At 37.0% G+C, this 25,351-nt stretch overlaps 1 long non-coding RNA gene across 1 annotated transcript in view; it reads left to right on the top strand.

The window, feature by feature from the left end:
• LOC309607563 overlaps positions 1 to 25,351 on the top strand; it is a 736,883-nt gene that overhangs the window by 381,855 nt on the left and 329,677 nt on the right. The window contains exon 5 of the long non-coding RNA XR_014232447.1: positions 3,029 to 3,106. This is a non-coding gene — a long non-coding RNA (uncharacterized lncRNA). The remainder of the gene's footprint in view (positions 1 to 3,028; positions 3,107 to 25,351) is intronic.

The following is a 25,351-nucleotide window of genomic DNA, read 5'->3' as shown; positions in this document are numbered from 1 at the left end:
AATGTTCAGTGAGTTCTGACAATTGTATACACCCATACAATGATCACCTCAAACAAGACAGAATATTTCCCAAAAACTTACCTAATGCCCCTTTCCAGGCAATTTCCCTTGCAACTATTTTATCCAATTTTTATCACAATGGATTAGTTTTACTTGTTTTTAGATTTCACAAAAATGGATCACACAATATGTGTTCTTTAGGTTCTGGCTTCTTTTGCTTAACAGAATGTTTTTGATTTTTTTGCATATTTTTGCATATATAATTAGTTCATTCATCCTTTATTGCTGAGTGCTTATATATTGTATAGATATACCACAATGTATTCCACTTTTCCACTCTTATGAATAATGCTGCTAAGAAGATTCAGATGTAAGTCTTTGTGAACATAGGTTTTTACTTCTTTTGTATGAATACTAATGGATAGAATTACTTGGTCATGGTGGCCATGGGGTGAGACTATTTATAAGAAAAAGCCAAATACTGTGTCAGTGAGGTTGTATCGTTTTACATCCCTACCATTAATGTCTGAAGGTTCCATTTGTTCCATATCGTTAACAGGTGGTTTTGTCAGTCCTTTTAATTTTAGCCTGTCTAGCGGATATGAAGTGTTAGCTCATTGTGGAGTTTTTCATATACCTATTGTCCCTTAATATATATATTTTAATGAGGTATCGAAGCTTTTTTTGCTAATTGTCTTCAGGATATTTTTCTTTTATTGTTGATCTTTAGGAGTTCTTTATATATCTGGATACAATTCCTTTGTCAAATCTATGTAGTATGAATATATATATGTTCACATATATTTTATATATATATGAATTCACATATACATGTATATATACTTACACATATATACATATATGAATTCACGTGTATGTGCATATATATATTCACAGTACGTATATTTGACAAAGGAATTATATCTGGATATAGAAAGAACTCCTAAACATTAACAATAAATGAGGAATAACCTAATAAACAAAAAAATGTTAACAGATAACTCATAAAAGAAAATATATTGAGGCATATATATACATGTATAATGTACTGTGAATATATATATTTACAAGAATTGTCAAATATTTAACAAAGAAATATGTGGTGTGTGTGTGTATATATAATATGTAGCTTGTTTACTCATTTTTCTTAAGCTTTCTCTTTTTTGATTAATAACCTTTATTTTTTTACAGCAGTTTTAATTTACAGAAAAATTGAGTAGAAAGAACAAAGAGTTCCCATATAACCCCTCAGCCTCTCAAATACAGTTTCCTCTTTTATTACTATCTTGGATTAGTGTGGTACAATTGTTACAATTGCTGACCCAATATTGATACATTATTGTAAACCAAAGTGTAGTAGTCTACATTAGAGCTCATTCACTCTTTGTGTTGTACACTCTTTGGGTTTTGACAAATGAGTAATTACATGTATCCATCATTGCAGTATAGAGAACACTTTCACTGCCTTAAAAATCCTCTGTGCCCCATCTACAGTAGTACTCCTTATCCATAGGGGGTATGTTCCAAGACCCCTAGTGGAGGCCTTAAACTGTGGATAGTACCAAACCCCATATATATGTATACTATAATTTTAATGTACATAAATACCTATGATAAAGTTTGATTTATAAATTAAGCAATCCCACTACTGGTCATATACCCTGAGAAAACCGTAATTCAAAAAGAGTCACGTACCACAACGTTCATTGCGGCACTATTTACAATAGCCAAGACATGGAAGCAACCTAAGTGTCCATCGACAGATGAATGGATAAAGAAGATGTGGCAAATATACACAGTGGAATATTACTCAGCCATAAAAAGAAACGAAATTGAGTTATTTGTAGTGAGGTGGATGGACCTAGAGTCTGTCATACAGAGTGAAGTAAGTCAGAAAGAGAAACACAAATACCGTATGCTAACACATATATATGGAATCTAAAAAAACAAAAAAATGGTTCTGAAGAACCTAGGGGCAGGACAGTAATAAAGATGCAGAGGTAGAGAATGGACTTGAGGACATGGGGAGGGGGAAGGGTAAGCTGGGACGAAGTGAGAAAGTGGAAAAAAAAGGCACAGTCAGAGATAACAGTAATGAATAATAAAATAGAACGTTCATAATATTACACTGTAATAAAAGTTATGTGACTGTGGTCTCTCTCTCAAAATACCTTATTATACTGTACTCACCTTTCTTCTTGTGATGATGTGAGATGATATAATGCCCACATGATGAGATGAAAACAAGTGAATGCTAAAGGCATTGTGACATAGCGTTAGGCTATTGTTGACCTGCTCACAACATGTCAGAAGGAGTATCAGCTCCTTTGGGTGACCCTGGATCATCCAGCCATGATGTTGTCAGTGGTTGGATGTCCGGAGCAGGTGATGTTATGGTTGGAGATGCCGGGCAGGAGGGAGTGCACAACCCAAGATTTCATCACGCTGCTCAGAATGGTGTGCAATTTAAAACTTAAGAGTTCATTGTTTCTGGAATTTTCCATTTTCATACCACAACTGACTGCAGGTAACTGAAAGCACAGAAAACGGAACTGATGCTGAGGAGGGAGTACTGAGTTCATCCCTCCCTGACCTCAAATCCCTGGCAACCACTGATCTTTTTACTGTCTCCATAGTTTGGCCTTGCTTAGAATGTACTACAGTTGGAACCATGCAGTATGTAGCCTTTGCAGATAGGCTTCTTTCCCTTAGCAATATGCATTTTATGTTCCTCTGTCTTTCTGTGACTTGATAGCTCATTTCTTTTTATCACTGAGTAATATTCCATTGTATATATGTACCAGTTTATTCATTCATCTACTGAAGGACATTTTGATGGCTTTCAGTTGTGAGTAAAGCTGGTATAAACATCTGTGTGCAGGTTTGCGTGTGGACATAAGTTTTCAACTCCTTTGGGTAAATACAAAAGAGTGAAATTGCTGGAACATATGGTAAGAGTATGCTTAGTTTCATAAGAAACTGCTGAGCTGTCGTCCAAACTGGTTGTTCTCTTTTTTTTTCCCACCAGCAATGAAAATTCCTCTTGCTCCACATCCTTGCCAGCATTCGGTGTTGTCAGTGCTTTGGATTCCAGCCATTATAATAGGTATGTAGTGGCATCTTGTTATTTTAATTTGCAAGTCTCTGATGACATATGATGTGGAGCATCTTGTGCTTCTTTGCCATCTGTGTTTGCATCTTTGTTGAGGTGTCTGTTCAGATCTTTTGCCCATTTTTTAATAGGGTTGCTTTTTTTCATGTTGTTGAGTTTTAAGAGTTTTTAATCTAGTTTTGATACCAATCTTCTGTCCAATGTATGCTCTCCAAAGATTTTTTTCATGTCTGTGGCTTGTCTTCTTATTCTCTTACCTGTGTCTTTTGCATAGAAGATGTTTTTAATTTTAATGAAGTCCAACTTATCAGTTTTTTTTCTTCCATGTATCATGCTTTTGGTATTATATCTATAAGGTTATTACCAATTCCAAGGTCACCTGGACTTTTCTCCTGTGTTATCTTCTAGGAGTTTTATAGTTTTGCAGTTTAGTCTATGATCCATATCAGGTTAATCTTTGTGAAAGGTGTAAGATCTGTATCTAGATTTTTTTTTTGGCATGTGGATGTCCAGTTTGTTGAAAAGCACCATTTGTTGAAAAGACTAGCCTTTTTCCACTGAATTGCTTTTGCTTCTGTGCCAAATATCAGTTGACTCCATTTGTTTGGGTCTACTGCTTGCCTCTTCAGTCTGTTCTCTTGACCTGTTCATCTGTTCTTTCACCAGTATGGCAATGTCTTGTTGACTGTGGCTTGATATTAAGTCTTAAAGTCTGGTAGTGTCAGTCCTCCAACTTTATTCTTCTCTTTCAATATCATGTTGGCTATTCTGGGTCTTTTCCTTTTCCTTTTAGAACCAGTTTGTAGATAGCCGCAAAATAATTTCCTAGGGTTTGGATTAAGATCGCATTGAATCTATAGATCAAGTTGAAAAGACTGGGATCTTGGTAATATTGGGTCTGCCTATCCATGACATGAAATATTCTTCATTTATTTAGCTCTTCATTTGTTTTGATTTCTTTCATCAAAGCTTTGCAGTTTTCCTCATGAAGATCTTGTACATATTATGTTAGATTTATACCTGCGTATGTCTTTTTTTGGGATGCTAATGTAAGTGGTATTACGTTTTCAATTTCAAATTCCAGTTGCTAGTATATAAAAGAACAATTGATTTTTGCATGGTAACCTTGTATCCTGCAACCTTGCTTAGTTCCAGATTAAGATTTTCTACTTAGACGATAGACAACCATGTTATCTGTGAACAGAGACAGTTTTATTTTTTTCTTCTCTTTTTCTTACATTACTGCATTAGTTGGGACTTACAGTATGCTGTTGAAAGAAGTGGTGAGAGGTGATATCTTTGTTCCTCATCTTAGCTGAAAAGTATTTAGTTTCTTACCGCTAAGAACTGTGTCAACTGTTGGTATTTTGCACATGATCTTTACCAAGTTGAGGAAGTTACCTGTATTCTTAGTTTACTGAGAGTTTTTATCATGAATGGATATTGGATTTTGTCACGTTTTTCTGCATCTACTGATATCATATGATTATTCTTCTTGAGCCTGTTGATGTGATAGTTTGTATATTAATCAATTTTCAATTAAGCTATCTTTTGATGAGCAGAACTTTTATTTTTGATAAAATCTCATTCATTTTTTTTTTATGGTTTTTGCTTTTTGTGTCCTATCTGGGCTCTTTGTAATGGGATTCTCTTTCATCATTAGCCGGTAAAATAGTAGGAAATAATTTAGGACTTTTTAACAGCAGCACTTTGGAGCCGTTAAAAATTACTCAGAATGAATTCTTTCATAAGCCACGCTAACAAACAACTGTAACAAGGGAAAAGAAACAGAACATGGACATTAAACCATAGAATCTCTGGCAAAGCAATCAGTGAATTTTTGGCTTATAAACCCCTCAGAGTTCACCTTAGTTTAGATAATATCAGCCTGCCTGAGAAAGCAGGTCGACAGGAAATCTAGCCAGCTGGCCCTGCACTCAGCAGGCAGCACCCCCGGAGGTAGGGGCACTATTTTCTAATCAATCAAAGGTACTGTCCCTCAAAAAAGCCTTCTAGGGAGACTGCATCAGCCCTGAAGGTGTCGATTCAAGCCCTTTGACAACCAGTTGTCTGAGTAAGTCTTATTTAAATCTTAAGTGCAGAGCCAATGCAAACTACGGAAGTTCTGCTATAATGCTTGCTTTGAAAATGTGATTTGTTACAACACAAATGATATGTTGGGGAACATTTGAGCACAACGTGAATTTCGCACTTGCATATGTGTGCTTTTGTCTGCAAGAAACGCTTGATAAATGCAGGAAATGCACCTAGCTAAACCCAGTCCCACAGGTATATACAGAATGCACATGCAAACATACCTTAAGCCATCTACTTCAGTTCAGCATGTGTTATACACACCCATTCACATCTGGATAACCCTGTTTCAATTCCAGATAACCCTGTTTCTACCGCTCACAATAACTTACAAGCTGAACCCTTCTAACACCCACTTCTAAGAGCAAACTTTAGTTCGTATCTATTGTAAAGTGCCATATTTATTGTCATATTTCTGTATTTATTAAATGTGTAAAATTATGCCACTGCTTTTATTAGGTTCCTTTTAAAATTTTTTATTTTTATGTGTCACTGTTTTTGAGTGCTGCACCCCGACCCCATTTTTCTCATAAGCCTTGGGGTCTTTATTGTGTGAATTTGCATAATGTGATAATTTTTATAATGCAGCGCCTATGTTGCATTATAGTGGAATTGATGTATTTAGTTCCAGTCATGAAGAAGCTATTTCCCAAACAGTCTAAACCTAAAATAGCAGAAATTGTCACAAGGTAGAAAAGGAGAGAAGAGAGGTGTGTATGATTCAGCACATATCTCTCACCACTCCTACCTCATGGGAGAGGGAAAGAGAAAGTTATCCCTGTCTCATCTTTGCTTCCTGAGTCCTCCTCATTCTTTAAAACCTGCCACTGTGCTGCTTCTGGATTATACTCATGGCTTCACCTTGGCATTTATCCCTCTACTTTGTGTGATGGTGAGACATGCGTGTCCTTCTTCCTTTTACTATAGGCGAAGGGCAGGAACTCTATGTTTGCTGTTATAACCTGTTACAAGGTGTGAATCCTAAGAAATGCTTTGTGTGGAATTACAAGAGTTCTTGCTACAAATAAAGGTTCTAAGAGATCATCTTAGGTGAACTAGGATGAAAGTTGTTGTTTAACACCTAACTGCCAAGCACAATGCTTGGGTGATAGTATGTACTCAAATCTTTAATGGAGGAAATAGTGAACGGTTATGAAGGTAATTGGTAGCCCATAGATCTGCTGAGATAATCAGTTAATATGGAAGTTCCGAGATAAGACTATATTTAATCAATAATTCTCTATATTGTTGTATCACTTACAAATAATAAAACAAGAATAATATGGAAACAATTATTTTGGCTAGGAGCGAGAGAAAGGAACCTATAAGAATCTTGCATAAATTATGCTTTTTAAGAAAGTCCTGTCTCTTGCATTTGATCTTAAGATCTGAAAATGGAAGTGTGCCCCTAAGTAGTTTCTGATTTCTAACTAGCTTTGCCTAGGAAAGGCATTTAGATAGGTGTAAACAATTAGGAATGGTATTAAATTAAGCCTATGCTGTGTTTCCATCACACTGTTACTGCTTATACCTGGATTCGAGTCTCCCTTCCCTCAGCGGATTCCTGCCGTCCTCTCCCCTCTCCATGCATATCTCCTGACAGCCTACTCTCAAGACAGCCCCTTTGAACAGTCCTCTTAAAATGTGAATTAGATGACTTCAGGCTCCTTCCTGCTGGACAGCCTGCCATAGCCCGCCATCTTGCTCAGAGTAGAAAGCCAGTGACCTTCGCTCACGTGGCTCTGTGTCCTTCTTACCTCTCTGTCCTGGACCCGTATCTCCCAGTCCTCTCTCCCCTACGCCCACCTCTCACCTCGGCTCCAGCCTCAGCGTTTTCTGACCCTTCTACCTATCAGAACGCTCCCATATTTTCTGTGCACTGCTTCCTCTGCTTGGACCATCACCCTGCAGCTATTGAAGGGCTCCCTCCCTCCCCTCCTTGAGCGCTTCCTTCAGATGACACCTTCTTAATAATCCCTATCCAGACTACAGTATTTAAAATTTCAACCTCCACACGCTCCCCCCGCCCCCCCCCCCCGTTCGTTCCCTTTTCTTTGCCCATATCACCTTCACTTCCTCACCTACTCTGTAGTTTTCACTCTATGTTAATTGCCCATCTTTCCCATTCTAAAACATAAGCTTTAAAAGGGCAGAGATCTTTCTGTGTTTTGTTCACTGATGTGTTGCCAGGGCTTAGAATAGTGCCGAGAATACAGTGGGTGCCCGATAAATACTCTTGAATGAATAAGAATGTTAATCAGCATTTCACAAATCCTTCTACTACCGCTGCAGTGTATTTCTAATGGTTTCAAAGTTCACTAACAGCAAGCACAGCAGGCTTAAAACTAGAAGGGTAATGATGAAACGGAAAATAAAGTTTCAAGTACAGCCAGGCCGAGCACTAAAACTGCAGTTTTGGTGATGAAAACACTCAGATAGGGACTGTTCACATAAAAGCAGAAGTAAAAAAATCTATTAATGTTAAGGTGACATTTGGAAGGAACACACATAATTTGTCTTTTTAAATTTTAATTACTAGGAAATACTTATTGTTATTTGTGATGTTTGCCCCTCACCATTCTATTAAAGATAAAGATATATTGACTATAATAATATTGATTCAGCTCTTTCAAAGAAGGAAGAAAAACTCTTAGCCTGTGTTTTTCCGTTGGGATTGTGCTATTTAAAACAGTGTGGCAGAAAAGCAAGTGAGCATGACTGTTTAATTACAGTTAGAACATGCTACCAATTCAACTATTGATTTTACTTCATTTGCCATCTTATAATATATTATATACTTTTTCATCCATTCTACATAATGTTAGGTATAGAATTTCATATTTATAAATTATTTTAATATTTAATGCCTTCCCATTTAGGTTTTTAAATCAAATGTTTTCTAATAAACTAAAATAATCAGCATCATGCTGAAAATTTAGGAAAAAGGTATAGCTATAGATCAAACCTTATGATATATAACAATTTTGAGCATTTTTAGAAAATGCAAAACTGTGTATCTCAATATTAAATGTACCAAATTATATGTATTAATTAGAATTTATAGATTCATGTAATAGAAACTCTGTGTAATGGTACAAATACTGGACAGCAGTATATAATGAAATGTAATTCATATATGTAGGTAATATGGAAACTGAAATGTAAATTTATGTGATTTAATAAGGTTGTTATTGAACAACATATAAAAATTGAACAAGGAAAAGCTTGGCTTTATTAGCATGGGATACTAATTATTTTTTAAATTTTATTTGAAACATAAATTTTACTGCTATGTATAAGGGTTCTAATTCTCTTATATAATAGAGCCATGATATTTTAGAAAAGTGATAAGATCATTAACAATAAACTAAAGATCAATATAAATACTACATACATACTTGTTATTGTGTGTGTGTGTTGTAGGTATAGCTTATAACCACTGATGTATAACAGTAAATATTAAGTGAACAAAACTGCCATATATAGCCGAGCAAGTTGGTAACGGCCTTTCATCATTTGTTACAACGAGCAAACAGGGGAAAAAAAATATCCGAAGTATATACGGCTGGTGTTATTCAACACCACTTTGGCCTTTGTCTGCAGGTTGTTTTCTTGATCTATGAAAGCATTAGGGAATGACCACTAATTAGTGTTATAAGACCAAACGATGGTAATATTGGGTGCCACCCAGGCTATGTGAGTTGCTAATGTACAATCCCATTCCAGGAGAGCTGTCACTATAAAATCAGGTCAGCATGGCAGCAGAAATCTATAAATATAGTGCCTATGTCATATCCTATCATCTCTGGAAGGAGCACGCACCCTGTCTTTTTAAAAGAGGTTTCCATATGCTGTAGGAGACATCTGTGATAAATTAAGCACTTCTTTCTAGACACTGAAAACATAATAGTGATATAATTAATTACAGTCATATTCTTGTTAAAATTGTTCAGAAAAATTACACCTTTTTCGATTAGCATGAAATATAAGTGTCAAATCCGTAATAAAACCCTGATCAATAAAACAATAATAATTGTGTTGTTAAAAGCAGACATTGCAAGGTGTTCATGGCAACATATTTTAAAGGTTAGAAACCCTTTTAAAATAAACGGATTTCATCTTTACACTATGTCATCTAAATCATTACTGTGTTTGTGTATACAATTATAATCAGACGATAAATTGCAGCTATTGAATGGATTAAGTCTGCACTTCTTGACCTCATAAATCTGAGATTGTCATAGCTTTAGAAAATGCTTGTGTAACAATCAGTTGATTACATGGCATGAGCAGCTGCGTGCATGTTAAATATGAAAGGGAAAGGGTAATGCAGAGTTCAATGGTAGGACTTTATAACATATTTGACACTTTCCTTTAACACTTTCAAACCCTTCCTTTGGAATGTGCCCTACATTTTAGTAGATTTACACATGCCATAGAAGGATGTTAAGAAAGTTTGAACTAACCAAATGAGCTCTAACTGAAATGTCAGTATTCCTTAAGATTCCCTGGAAATATCCATTCATATTAAATCATTGTATTTTTAACAGAGTATTATGAGGAAGGATGTAGTGGTGAGAAATACTTCGCAGTACACTTGAGTTAGCGACGTAGGGGAAAAAGAAAACTTTGCCAATCCAAAATGACATTCTAAGTGTACCATTTGCACCAGGTATGTTAGGCCTCTGACACAACCTCAATTTATTTAAAAAAAAAAAAAAAATTCACCAGAGTGTGTGTGATGTTTTATATTATCAAAAAATTCAAAATTGTAAAAGTGGTTATCTCACCACTAATGAAAGTAAAATACTTAAAGTAGCAATACACTACTGGTTTCTGTAAGAGGCTATCCCTGAATCTGCTATTTTATGCTTAATTCACGGGGTATTATGTCCATATTAAATCTTCTTAGAAGAATTAGTTTTAACTCAAATTTATCTATTTGTATATAGCTTCCACCTTCAAAAATTTATAAGAATATGACCCAATTTTGAAAATCTCATATATTAAAATGGTATTAATCAAAGATTCAAAGAGAATTAGATTATTAATAATGAAATATTTTCATTTACTTTAATTTTCTCAGATGAAGGGAACTAAAGTGTGCTTTAAGCGTTAGTTAGGAATTTACAGCCTGCTCGTAAAAGTGGCATTTTTCTCATTTTGTATAAAAAGAGAGTATAGAATAGCTAAATAACTAATCCCAAGGTCACAACCAAAAGGGGAATCAGGGGCAACTCAAAAGAGATTCCTGAATTTCAAGGTTCTGAGAAACAATTGCTTTTTTATAACCCCTACTTAATAACATTTAATGATTAAATTACCATGAAAATAAAACATCTTGTTCAAAAAGTGGCCTAGAGTGGAAAAATACAAGACACTGATCTATGATACACGCTCAGTTTCATTAAAACAGTCTTATCGTAGATTAGACCTGGAGTATCCCCACCTGCCTGGAGAGCCTGCCAGCTTTCAGAGAGCTGTGTAAGGGAGCGTCCACATCCTAGAAGAGATGGGATGTTTTGCCTCCATGGATTTTGACCCAGGTAGTTGATGATCACAAACAGTTGCACAGATGTCTCATTCTGACTTTTGAGGTCATATCCACACAGATTGCAACCTCATTGGATGTTGAAATTGACAGTTTTGTTAGATATGCCAAGGAGCCTGATGTTGTAGTCTTTGGTAACTATGAAAAGCTACTTACTATTGCCTAGGAATAATGGTTAAGATTTGAGCGTCAATCTTTGCATTGGATAACGTACTTATTGTCTTTCAAGCAACCCACGATGAAATTATCGTTATCCTCAATATCCAGATTAGAAAATTAAGGGATTAAGTGTATTGACCAAGGTCACAGAGCTGGAGGATGGTCTAATCAGATGTAGGACCAGATCTCTGAACTTCCAGAATTTGAATTCTTAACCCCTGAGCAATACTGCCCCCAGGCTTTGCTTTTCTCAGCTCACATTGATGTCCCAGACGGGGGCTTCTGAACCTCAACAAAAAGCCTTTCAACAGGCTGCTTTCAAAGATCCTTTGCTTTAAAAGTAAACATTTTAATCCCAAATTTTGGCCTAAATATGACCCATAGACCAGTATTGCTGGTTTTCTTTTTTCAACATCATTGACTTGACTAGCTGTATGATAAAGTACAGCTCCTCCAGTGATCAGTGCTGATGGGTATTCCATTTAGGTGGAAAATACAGTCAGTTAAAGTTTACCGTTTCAGTCAGACCAGAATGTTTTTCAAATAAGTAGTTAAACCAATCAAACAACTGCTGAGAGGAATATTCCTTTAAATAGAGTGCTTGTTTGCCACCATACGAACTGAAAGGGACTTACTCAAAATTTGTCAAATCAGTTTGTTGTTTTCTTTAGCATCATTGATAGAAACATTCAATGAATTAATTCCATCATTTAATTACTTTAGGTAAATATGCCAAATGGAAATAATGGCATTTGGGGTTCTTTGATCTCTACGGTTCTGTGGCATCAACGCAACCTTGCTTAACTTGATCTTTTCTTTTTTTTTAAAAGAAGGTTCTTTTTGTTATTTTTAAATTTATTTATTTATTTTTGGCTGCGTTGGGTCTTTGTTGCTGCGTGCGGGCTTTCTTTAGTTGTGGTGAGCGAGGCCTACTCTTCGTTGCGGTGCATGGGCTTCTCACTGCGCTGGCTACTCTTGTCGCGGAGCATGGGCTCTAGGGCACACGGGCTTCAGTAGTTGTGGCACATGGGCTCAGTAGTTGTGGCTCACGGGCTCTAGAGCACAGGCTCAGTAGTTGTGGTGCATGGGCTTAGTTGCTCCGCAGCACGTGGGATCTTCCTGGACCAGGGCTCGAACCTGTGTCCCTTGCATTGGCAGGCAGATTCTTAACCACTGCGCCACCAGGGAAGTCCCAACTTGGTTTTTTCTTAACTGAGTTCAGGCAATTTCTTCCACCATGTTCCCCCTTGCTCTCTGGGTTCCTCCCTCATTATCTTTCTGACTTTTGAAAGTACCTCTTTCTACCAACATAGGGTCTTTAAACATGTTTTTCCCATGGACATGTTTCCTCACTCCCTTGCCCCACCCTGTCCCAGTTTCAGTATGTCTTCAGATTTAAAGTTAGTGGTCCCTTCTCTAAGGAAGAGACCCTGACCTCTGTGACTAGGATGAAAGCCTCTACTGCACGGTACTGGGACACACGGTACCTTCCTTGGTAGCAGTTGTCTGCATACTTGAATTATGTATTTATTGGTGTCATTCTTTGATTAATGCCTGTTTCTCAACAGCCTGTAAGCTCCATGCAGACAGGCAGCATGTCTGCTTTTGCTCATCATTTTCTCCCAGTACCTATGACAGTCCCTAGTAGATATTAGATAATGTTGAATGAAGGGATAATGAATATCATGCTGACTAATCCAGAGACATGATACACCTGTGAGTAAAAAGGTGAATACATTGACTTCTAACCAACTTTAATGAGATCCAATTTGCAATAAATGAAATGCACCCATTTTTAAGTGCTTTTGAATTGAGTAGTTTTGAATATATTGATTTTTCATAGGTTGCCTTTTCCCAGTACTAAACTATAACACAATAGTCAAGTCTTCGGATGTCCCTGGACTTCAGACTTCGTCTGTGATAAGGGATTAGGCTGTTCCTAAAGTCCCTGCCCACTCTAGGATTCTAGATCTGTGCTCAGGCCATGTGTACTTGAGAACACCTTTAAAGATGTATTTTCTTGAAAGGGTAGCTGTAGCTTTAGAAACTGGTCAAAAGATTAGGTCAGCCTAGCCTGATGACGTTAGTAGTTATTTGCTTTCACACTCCTTCTTAATGTATCAGATTTGAATTTTTAAGTTATCTCAACTTTGAAAAATGAGGATCTCGTCCCCTTACGATAGCCTTTCTCTGAATATGTGGTTCAATATCTTAGTCAACATTTCCATATCCTAGAGAATTCTTTCACTATATATACGTATATCAGACCATCATATTATACACCTTAAATATATTACAATTTTATTTGTCAGTTATACCCCAGTAAAGCTGAGAAAAATTTCATTTCTTAGAATTGAAAACAGAATATTTAGACCACTTCAACTAGAGTTGTGGTAGCTCTTTTCCATCAAGGCCACTGAAGCATCAAAAGAAAAATTAAACCAGGACTACTTTATTTATTTACTTATCTATTTTAATAGATCTTCAATGGAGTATAATTCTTCACAATACTGTGTTAGTTTCTGTTGTACACCAAAAAGCATAGAGATAAAGATGTTTCTCTTCTTTCTGCCTATTTTTGTATCTTCTTCTTGTCCACATACTCCCTCCTTCCCTCCTCCTCTCTCTCTTTTTTTCTTCCTCACTGCCTCCTTCCTTCCTTCCAGCCTTTCTTCCTTCCTGATTGCCCTCCTTTCTTATCTTAATAACAGAAATACAGAAGCAGTCCATTGCTCTACTTTTTGAATTGAGAGCAAGGAATAACAAATTGTTCACCAAATGTAACATATAATTGAAAACATACTCAGACACTGTTCTATGGATGGCAATTAGAGAAGGATTAATTGAATGAAAAAAGGAAATAAAAAGAGAGCAAGAACAGATGAGCAGTGAGAGCAAAACACCCAACAGACTGGAACCTCCCAAAGAGGAATGGAAAGAAAAGAGGAGACACAGAGGAAGCCTGACACAACCACTACCTACAGGGGCATCTATTCTGATAAAATAGAGGCTCTCTCTTTTTAGGTGAGAAATACCCAGTGGTGAATATTTAGGACATTGATTCTCAGATGATGCCCTTGCACTGGACATTTGAAGCGGAATATTTTTAAATGATCTAATTCACACAGAAAAAAATACTTTGTCAATAAAACAATCTCCCGTTGAAGATTGTTCTCCCATTATTTCTTAACTAAACCTTTATATCTGACTGCTTATCTCTACTAGCATCTAGATTTAGCATGAAAATAGGTGTTTAGTTACATTAAGAATAAAAAGATCTGTATTTTAAGGTAGAGCCTTTCAACCGAAAATGTATAAAAACCATTCATGCAAGTAATTGATGTTAAAAATATTTTTCCCAGTATGTTTTTCCTTTGTGAAATTTTAGTACATGAATCCGTGTACTTAGTTCGAGAAAACCAAATGGGACAAAGGGCTTATAATTAAAGGAGTAGTTGGCCACCTCCGTCCTCAGTGTCTCCAGTCTTGCTCACTGAGGAAATCACTTTCAAGGGTTTTCTGTGCAGTTCTTTGGAGTGTTTGCTTCCGAAAGTTAAATAATATGGTTAATTTATATATCTCAATTTATCACATTTGAATGTAAAATATTGGACATAAATGATGGGAGGCTTATGCTACCACATTTATCCTACCCTGCCCCCACTTACTACCAAGTTTTGATAAGTTTTTTGCCTCTCTAAAGAACTTTATACTTTTAAATAGTGTATTTAAACTGCCATTTCATGTTCACCGCCTACCCTCAACACCCTACTATATAAGATGAAAATATTAGGACCCCTATTTTCTCTCCACCTATTTTCTCTACCATATGTCTCTTCCTAGTTATAATACCACATCTCAACTTGAATCTTTATATAATTTTCATTCTGTTCTACAAAGATAATTTTGTCTTCTATTTTTATCTATAGAGAAGGGGGCTTAGACAGCCAATGGAAGGCATTTTATAAGAGGAATGGTAGTACACAGTGGGTGGTATGGTTCTCCAGGGTGGCGGGTGATGTAGATCCAGTTTCCTGTCTTTCTTCAATATCATTAGTAAAATATCGATTAATTTTTGGAGTTTGGAGTAGAATATGCTTTTTAAAGGTGACTTCACGTGCTGAATCTTGGTCAAAGGTGAGCATGGATCAAAAAAGATTTTCAAAGGTGATGCAATCACACTTTGGTTAAAAGAGTATATACATAAGTCTTGAATCATGTCTTTTTTTTTTTTTTAATTTATTTTTGTTTTTTTTGTTTTTGGCCGCATTGGGTCTTTGTTGCTGTGCTCAGGCTTTCTCTAGTTGAGGCGAGTGGGGCTACTCTTTGTTGTGGTGCGCGGACTTCTCATTGCAGTGGCTTCTCTTGTTGCGGAGCACGCGCTCTAGGTGCACAGGCTCAGTAGTTATGGTGCACGGGCTTAGCTGCTCCGTGGCATGTGGGATCTTCCTGGACCAGGGCTCGAACCCGTGTCTCCTGCATTGGCAGGCAGATTCTTAACCACTGCGCCACCAGGGAAGCCCCATGTCTTTTTTTAAACTTTTATTTTATATTGGACTATAGTTGATTTACAATGTTGTGTTAGTTTCAGGTGTACAGCAGAGTGATTCAGCTATACATACACACATATCTATTCTTTTTCCAATTCTTTTCCTGTTTAGGTTATTACAGAATATTGAATAAAGTTCCCTGTGCTATACAGCAGGTCCTTGTTGGTTATCTACTATCTATAGTAGTGTGTATATGTCAATCCCAAACTCCCAGTTTATCCCCCCACTCCCTCCCCACCTTTCCCCTTTGGCATGTCTTGGAGTAAATCTTTCAGGGTTATATACAATGGTAAATCCCTGATACTGACGGTGATAAAATAGCAAAGCAGTTCTCATTAGAGTATCTGGCCTGGGTCAAAGTGAGTAGAAACCTGGGATACTGCCATGTTGGGGATGTTAAGGAGAGAGCAAGTTTTGTTCTTTAAAAAGTTTTTTTTTTTTTTTTAAATCAAAGTCTCTAAGATGTGGGGTTTGAATATAAAAGTGTTATGGGTATTCTTTGAAGTGTCAATTTTGAGGATGGTGTATAAGTAGAAGGCAGATTAGCTAGGACGTGAAGGGGTGATGAGAAAAGGCATCTACAGAACTTGCTGAAGAATTTTGTAGTGAAACTGATGCAACAAATTGGAAGGGAAAGCAAATTTTATCCTCAAAGGTGCGTCTCAAGTGCCATCTTTCCATGAGACTCTTTCTGCCCTCTCCATCCTCTACCTAATTAAATGTCATCTTTCCTTCTTTCTCATTGTCATGGTCATCTTTCTTTCTTTACCATGTCGCGGTTCCTCTCTTAGGGAACTTGTCCACCTTTTGCCTTGTGTTAGGTTATTTACAGCGATTTGATGTCTGCTCTATTAGATGATAAATTCATGTCTTATTTAACTTTACTTTCCCACCACTGAGCCCAAAGTCTTCCATGGAGCAGGCATTGAATTAAAAAAATTTTTTAACATAGTAATGTATTCATGCCTGAGTAAAAGATGTATGTATCCAGCTGTTTTCTTTATTTCCTCCTTTTGTTTATTCCTTCCTTCCTTCTTTCCCTTCCTTCCATTTTTTCCCACCTTCGTCTTTTGCTTTATTTTTCTTTCCATTCTAACAAAGAAGGGGCCTGTGCGTGCACGAATAAGGAAAAATGTGTGTGCAGATTAGTAGAATTTGAAGAACCTAGAAAGAGAAAAGAGAATAGAAATGATAAAGAAGAAATGTGATCCAGATATTACAAAAGGCAGGAAGGGGAGGCAGGAAGGCGGGCAGGAAGGGGGAGAAGGAAGGGGGGCAGGAAGGGGGCACAGAAGGGGGAAAGGAAGGAAAAGAGAATGCATAATCCTCTCTCTGAGGCCAGAATGGCCAGGCCAGGATATCAATGTAAAATCTTAACTGAACTTGAACGGATATTATTTCAATGATGTTTGCCTAGATGTAAAAGTAGAGGAGTGTTTAAATTCCTGCCATTCCTCTACACTAAGAATAGATTGAAAAACAAACAAGAATCAAATTACTGTAAGCACATTTCAAATATCAGTGAACAGGGGATTCTATCCAAAGAGGAAAAAAAGACAGGGGCTTTGTATAGTTTTTGTTTTGGAAATCAGCAGTCCATGAAACGACTGTCTGCATTCAAAGTAGCTGTCAGAACTGATGAACATTTTTCTATAGACTATTATTACTTTTTGAGTTCTATAGGCATCCTGCAGGTTTAATTAAAGGGAATCTCAAGAACCTAAAGAAAATTATGGCATTTAATACATTTAAAATGTACGAAAGAGAGCAGAAATTTCAAGGAAGAAGATGCTAGTTACTTGCCAAGCCAAGACCTAGGGTATCTTGGTGAATTGAAAAAGTTTCAGGGTCTGGTTATCCCTTTGAAGGCTCACAAACTTGACTTTATGCCCTAAGAGTAGAGTGACCTCTTAAGGCCAAACTCACATTAACCAAATTGGTAACACACAGACTTACTCACTGGGGTACCATCTTCTCAAAGTCCACTGAGAAATGTAATTGTCAAGGCCTCAAGGACGTGCCTGTCCTCTGTTTGGCACTTTATCTCTTTCCAGGCAAGCTGTGTGGGAAGATAAATTGTAACTAGAATTTTATTTGATGTTTTTTGAATTAGAGGCAGCAGAGTAATATGTGTGGTTCAAGGGTTTTCTAGAATCCATTGACAGTTGTCCAGTGCACCTATATGTTTGAGAGGAATCTATCTGCTGCTAGGACTCCACAGGTCCCATGGACTTGACATTTTTTTCAATTGGAATTCCTGTGGGACTTTCTATTTACATCATATTTTTATGTGTTTCTCAACATCATTATATTTATATAATCTTCTGCATTCACAAAAAGCATTTACATAAGTTACATCATGATCTCCCCTGCAGTGCGTACTGACATTGTCATCTACATCTCACAGGAAGGGAAACTGAGGCTCAGAAATGTTAAGTGACTTGACCAAAGATCCTACAGATGTTAACATATGAACTTTTGAAAACAGGAAGCATAACTTATATTTTTTATAGTCGCAAGAGTAGTGCTCTATAACTAAGAGGCACTTGTAACATATCTGTTGATAATAGTAGGTTTATAGATATATGTAATAACAAAACTGATATGCTTAAATATTTATAGAAATAGTCTTCACTTGACTCAATATTTCACAAGTTTTTCTTTCAATATTGAGTTTTCTTTAATGCATTTAAAATGTGACTTGCTTTACAAAATTTGGATTTTCCCACAATATTCTAGGAACTCATCTATGTTTGAAAAGGTGACTGACTTTGAGCTCTTATTGTAAATTTAAAAAGGACAGATGATTTTATTCTCTTGGGTGGCGTATCAGTTACTGTTCTTAGTTGCAAACAACAGGCTCCACTCTAGGAAATTTGAGCAGAAAAGAAATTTACTAATGGGTATAGTAAATACAACCTGTGCTTTGCCCAAATACCCCTAAATTCCTCTTACTCTGTTTGTGTATTTCATACCCAGATTCTCCAGTAATTTTCTTCCGAGGTTGGCACCTGCAGCTTTCTTCAGATACCTGCCCAATGGCAGCTCCTGCTGCTTTGCCAGTCCGGAGAGCCTGAAGTGCCAGGGAGATGAGGTCCAGTGGGGCAGTCAATGACTGACCGGCTCTCCTGACAGGAAGCATGAAAGTAGCTCCTTTGCTTCCAGTGGGGACAAACTCTGGATGTAATTTAAACCCCAGAGATCCTTAATAGGATGGGGCTGAGGCTGGGACTTCGCCTGAGATCTCATGCATACTTGGTTCTGAAATCCTTCCCTGTCCTGCTTTCTCTACTTTCTTACTGGTTTCTCCTGGAAGCACTTTCTTAAAAAGTCATGTATACTAAATCCTCGTCTCAGGATCTCCTTCTGAGGAACCCCGCTGTAATAGGTTTTTAGGGTTGCCGTAACAAAATACCACAACCTTGGGTGGCTTGACAGAAATTTATTCGCTTATAGTTTTGGAGGCTAGAAGTCCAACATCAAGGTGCCAGCAGGGTTAAGCTCCCTCTGAGACTCTGGGTAGAATCTTTTCTTGCCTCTTCCCAGCTTTGGTGGCAGCCACAGTCCTTGGCATTTCCTGGCTTGAAGCTGCCTCACTCCAATCTCTGCCTCTGTCGTCACATGGCATTTTCCCCGTGTGTTTTTTAATTTTTCTCTTCTGAGAAGAACACTCATCATATTGGATTATGAGCCGATGACTTTACCTTAACTTGATTACATCTGCAAAGACCCTATTTCACAAATAAGGTCACATTCACAGGTGCCAGGAGTTAGGAGTTCCCCACATATCTTTTTGGAGACATAAGTCAGTCCAGGACAGGAACCTAAGACAGATGAAGTTAGGGAGCTCACAGGAAGGGCCAGAGTCTGAGCCTTGGAGACTACAAAGCAAGGAACACCACCCTACCACAAAGGAATGGTTCCCAAGAAGAGACACTTGTGCTTACTATGGACACCACAGCTTTGGTTACTGCTGCTGCTATTGTGTGTGAGATTCTAGAACGTCTGCCTTCCTGCCCTTGAGAGGCAGGCCCCTCTGCTCTCCTGAGAATATGAGCTCTGTGTATGGCACCAGTTTCTCCATGTTGCTTCTTTCAAAGTGAAGTCTCATGTGGAAAAAGCCAAGGTCTGAAAGGGAGGTGAGAAAGCAAGTTTTTCACCTTCTATCATGGGGATGCAGGACTCCTAAGATGAGACATTCTTCCAGTACAGGAGGAATATTCAAAATGTGCAACATAGGCAGAGAACACAGAGAGCACAAACCACCACTACAGTTCGACTCAGTGACAAATTAGAATGCCTCAGGTTGTATAGAACCTTCTCTGCCTTGTTAGACATGAGTTTCATTCTTTTTTGGAAAAAGAAGAAACAAAAAGTTTTGACTTGGGAAGCTTGTTGTGACTCTTTATATTTTCTCACTTAAAATACAGTTTTCCTTACTCTTCCTTGTCATTGGTGGACATTGACTTTACAGTTCATTATCAGACTAAAACCTGTGAGTATTCAGCTTTTGGCTGTGTAATTATTTATTACAGAGTCCTTAAAGGTATTTATATTTAAATTATTTGTGTAGGAAGAAAAACTTAGATTTGAAAAATTTAGAGAAACGATTTCATGTTTCATTCATGATTTTTCTGTGACTAGCTCTTTTTAAACCTTTTACATATTCCTTTATGAGACTTATATCTATCTTTAGGTAAAGTAGGAAAATATCATCAATAAATGCTACAGTTTTTCAGTGGAAGGGGCTGGGGTCTAGTTAGGTTCATGGTACTGGTTTTGTTATCTGTTTCTTCATATTGCCCGGCACACAGCCTACAAATGACAATAAATATTTGTTAATTGAAAGAGAAAGAATAGGATTCTTTGGGGTTCTAATTTTTTCTATTGGAAGATTTCAAAACTTGACACATGAAATTTCTTTGGTCAAAATGGAGGTGATTTTTGAACTGTGTCATCTGTCTTGTCACTCACACACAACAAATGGAAATTACTAAGCTGCAGGTTTTGGTGGATGGCCAGACAACTGTGATCTTATTTTCATTCAGTGGTCAGTACTCTAGAGCAGATGTCACCAAACAATGGCCAAATCTGGCCCACCGCCTGTTTTTGTATGGTTTGTGAGCCAAGTATGGTTTTTACATATTTAAATGTAGAATGTAAGAAAGATGGTGAGTATTTCAGGGAGGATAGATGTTAAAAGAGTTGAGGACATTGCTTCTTGGCCACCAAGCCTAAAATATTTACTTTCTGACCCTTACAGCAAAAGTTTGCTGATCCCTATACAAGAATACGTCTAAATAAGACTTCTGTATTGAAAGCATTCGGTTTCCCAAGAAATGAGAGTTTACTGAATGCGTTACTACATTTTTCATGAAGAAAATTAGACCTAAAAGGAAAATAATTATATCTTGGATAAATAAACTTAAAATGAAGAAAATACGATCTGGGATTGTAAATTAAGACTACAGAATGCTACTCTCCTATCTCTTTTCTAGAAATGTATATAGATGGGATAACAATGTCCACCTTAAGGCCACAAAATACATACAGAAATGATTCGTTATGTTCGTATAACACCTGTAACTTTTCAAAGCTCTCTCATGATAGTATTTAATGTCTTATAGCTGTATTTTAGCAGTAACTCACATTTTTTTTGTTGTTTAGCACTATGAAACTCAGTTGTGTGTACATTCTTTTTATCTTTCATGATGACAGGTATTCTGTTGCTTGACCGAGAGATTAAGTTGGAAAACAAGAAATTCCTGGAATACACTACTTGCCTAAAGCTTTTTCTGGCTGGAGCCTTGAGGCTCTAAGATACTAGAACAATCTTAAAGTTATCTTTATTTCTTAATTTAGTAAAACAGTGATAATGGTTTTGAAAAAAAACTCTCTGTGCTCAAAAAATGTATTTTTTTGGGGTGTAGATTCTATATACAGTGTGAATATAAATATTACCCCAAAGACTTCAACACCCGATGGGGAGAGTAATTTAAAACATGATTATTTTGGTTATCAAGAAGATGTTGCCAAATGGTGTGTTAAGGGATCCCTTTTGAGACCACTGTTTCCATCGTGTTGAACTGGCTTAAAGCTCCAAAGGCAACGCTAATTTGATTTAAATGAGTTGAAGTTGGGAGATTATGCATTAGAATCTAACATATAAGGCATTCAAGGTATGGCTTAATAGCAACTGGTATGGAGAAGGCTTCAAGGTTTTAGTTGATTGTTAGCTGAATGCGTGTCAGTGGCATGATGGGGTTGAAAAATGTTTGTGATCGTATGGTACAACGCTTTAGCTCAAGCAAGGTGATGGCTCCTCTCTATTCTGGGACCCCAAAGTCCCAAAGTGCTGGATCAAATTCTGGATAATATACTCTAAGAGGGTAGAAGATCAGGGATGGCAAATAGGTTTTATGTCTTCTGTCAATTCTCATTGTTTGTGGCTGCCTTGAGAAATAGGTTGAGAAGGATTCTGAGGGCTTATCCAGGCCCAGTGGGAAATGGTGCTGGGTTTGTCTGGCAAGGAGGTCATGCGTTATCATTATATGTGTTGAAGATTGGGTGACAAAGGTGATGTAAAGGTGCTGACAGAAGGGTTCAGCTCTCTCATCTCCTGCGCGTTTTTATTTTTTCTCATTGGAGGTTAGCACCTGTTAAAACTTTCGTATGTCTCTTAACAACGCCATCTCTTAGAACAGGGGTAGGCAAACTATGGGTAAGCAGCTAAATCTGGTCTATTGCCTGTTTTTATATTTTAACTGTAAAATGTGAAATGTCATGGTTTGAATTTGTTACTCAACTTATGTTTGGTGGAATCTCACAAAAGGTGGTAAGTCTCACTTTTATTATCTCCAAAAAAGTTTATAATGATATATTTGATTTTGTTTTCGGCCAGTCGTTTTGGGGGGTTAGGGAGGAGATTGCTTGCTCTTTAACATCTAGTTTTTATAATGTTAGTTTTTAATATTAATCTTACTTTGTTTATCATGTTCAGAGACTATATTCTGTGTCATTTATTGTGTACAGGGTGTATTCAATATTTTTCAGTCTGTTACATATTCTTTTGAATACAGCTCATTCATGCTTAAAAAGGATAGTTTTATATAGCACATGAACATTGGTATATGGTTTTTTAGTCAACGTTATTATATGTCGTTTAAATCCTTATTTATTTTTAAATAATTTGTCTATCCTAGACTGATAGTAATGTGTAGGAGTATCCCACAAGACTGTATATCTGTCCGTTTATCTCTGTAGATCTAATTTTTTTTCAGTGGCCTTATAATGAATTTATCGAGAGGAGCTATTGAAGGTAGAAGGATACTGATTCGAGATGACTCCAAAAAGAGTTTAGAGATGGGCTTCTGTTTATCTGGCCGGCACAGCTTCTGTCTCTGATGTAAGATGCTGTTAGTGAGGACTTCGTTCTTACACCAAGTTAACAGAGCAAGAAGATGCTTAGCCACCCGCCTCCCTAAAAGATGGAATTACTGGAAATTCTATTTGGACTTTGGATAGCTTTGTCTTCGTGTTTATCAGACATTTTTATGAGTGGATGGATGAAGCAAATTTGTTCACCTAGCTTGTCAAACCACATATTTCCATTATGTCTCATTACAGTTTAAACTAGTCCAGAAATAGAATACTCAGTGTAGTTAGACATAGATACCAGGTAGTTGGTCTTCAAATATCACTAGTCATACAACAATTATTCAAATGCCATTCGAAGCAGGAGCCTTCATGTAGAACAAACAGATGAAAAGCTGCTTGCTGGTCTAGAGGGAGGACAGAGAGTAGGACAAAGGATGGAGGGCTACAGAGGAAAGGGAGGTCTCTAGGACCAAGGAGGATTCAGAGGAATAGATGAGAAGACAGATGCTTCAGAGATTTTTAAAATAAAGATGTGTAGATAAATATAGGTGGCTAATTGCACCCCAGTGTGCAAAGCAGCCCTATTTACAGTAGCCAAGACAGGGAAGCAACCTAAGTGTCCATCAGCAGATGAATGGATGAGGAAAATCTAGTATATATATATACAATGGAATATTACTCAGCCATAAAAAATGAAATATTGCCATTTGCAGCAACATGGATGGACCTAGAGATTATCATACTAAGTGAAGTCAGACAGAGAAAGACAAATACTATACAATATCACTTATATGTGAAATCTAAAAAATGATACAAATGAACTTATTTACAAAAGAGAAAGAGACTCACAGATATAGAAAACAAACTTATGGGTACCAAAGGGGAAAGCTGTGGGGAGGGTGTATGGGATTAATGGATACACACCACTATATAGAAAATAGATAAAAGACGGTGGTTTACTGTATAGCAGAGGGAACTATATTCAGTATTAAGTATTTTGTAATAACCTACAATGGAAAAGAATCTGAAAAAGAATATATATATTTGGCGGGCACACATTCAGGAAGCTTCTCCATACTTTCCCATTCTTAGCCTGCACAGGGCCTGCATGTGGCAGTATTGAGCCTGGTGAGGGTTTTGTTTTTGTTTTTAAGGAATGTGCTGAAAGACATTTATTGATATAAAAACTCCTGCAGGGTAACTCCATTTTATGAAATTAACAGTCAATTTCAAGTATGTGCTAAATACACAGGAGAAGAGGGGCATCATTCAGCATCAACGGTACTGCTTACTGCTTTCTTGTGCCCTCTGGCAGTTAGCAGGACCACATTCTCCTATTGGGTCTCCAACAGTATGATTAGTCCATATATGTATGTGTGTGTGTGTGTGTGTGTGTGTGTGTGTATGTATATATATATATTTGCATATATGTATACATATATGCATATATATGTAAACTGAATCACTTAGCTGTATACCTGGATCTAACACAATATTAGAAATCAACTATAGTTCAATAAAAAAGATAGGTGGATAATTAAAGATATGTGGATTATTATGAGCGCTTAAATACTTTTATATAATAGTGAATATTAGAATGTTGAAAACCAGCACAGTAGTCGCCAAAGATACACATAAACCCCGCTTTGTTTCACATGATAACATCAGAGGGGGTAATTTTTTATGGGAGTATTGTAAACACAATTTACTGAGACTACCTACATTTAACGGCAGTCCCTGATGAAATTTTAAAATTTGGGAGAATTTCTATTATTTCAACTTTTCGCATAAAGTGAGACTTCATTAATACTTTTTTTGTTGTACTACTTCAATTTAGCTTTTTCAAGTTCTCATAAAAGTAGATCACACAATACTAGATATTAAAACTGTACGTTTGTTTTGCTCTGACACAAATGTCAAATTAAGGGGAACAAGGTGCTATTTGCTAGATATCATCCTGTTTCCTACTCTATAGAAGTTGACTGTTATCGTCACAAAATTCTAAGGGGGCATTTTAAAACCCATAAACCTAGATCACAGTAAGGTTTAAGTTTGCTGGAAATGATGCATAAAATTCCATGGCTAGTGACTGCAGAAGAAAAGGTGACTCCAAGAATGGAAGGCTCTTATAAATTAAATTCTCGCAGGATATCAGATAGGAGTAATGGGTCTGTAAAGAAAGACCTGCAGTGAGTTAGTAACGGAAAAAAAAAAGGACTTGAACAAATGATGACATGAAACAGAAAAGCAATGTATAAAAGGCCAGTGTCTAAAATGATCTGCAGCTTTCAAAATGCTCTAAAAATAATTTTTGAAAAGAGGGTTTTTGTGTGTTGTTTGGAGGAAAAGAAAGCACTGGGAAGAGATGAGGCTGATGATGGTGTATTGATAACTAATGACAGTGAGAAAGCAGACTGCTGGATGCCAGCTCTCCTGCTTCCTCCACTGGAAATAATCTTCAAACTGAGATGGAAGGAAGAATCAGGAGGCCCAGAAGAGGGAGTAAAC

The sequence above is a fragment of the Balaenoptera borealis genome (assembly GCF_965194805.1).
Source record: "Balaenoptera borealis genome assembly, chromosome: 12".
Lineage (NCBI taxonomy): Eukaryota > Metazoa > Chordata > Mammalia > Artiodactyla > Balaenopteridae > Balaenoptera > Balaenoptera borealis.
This window is presented reverse-complemented; position numbering and strand designations above follow the sequence as displayed.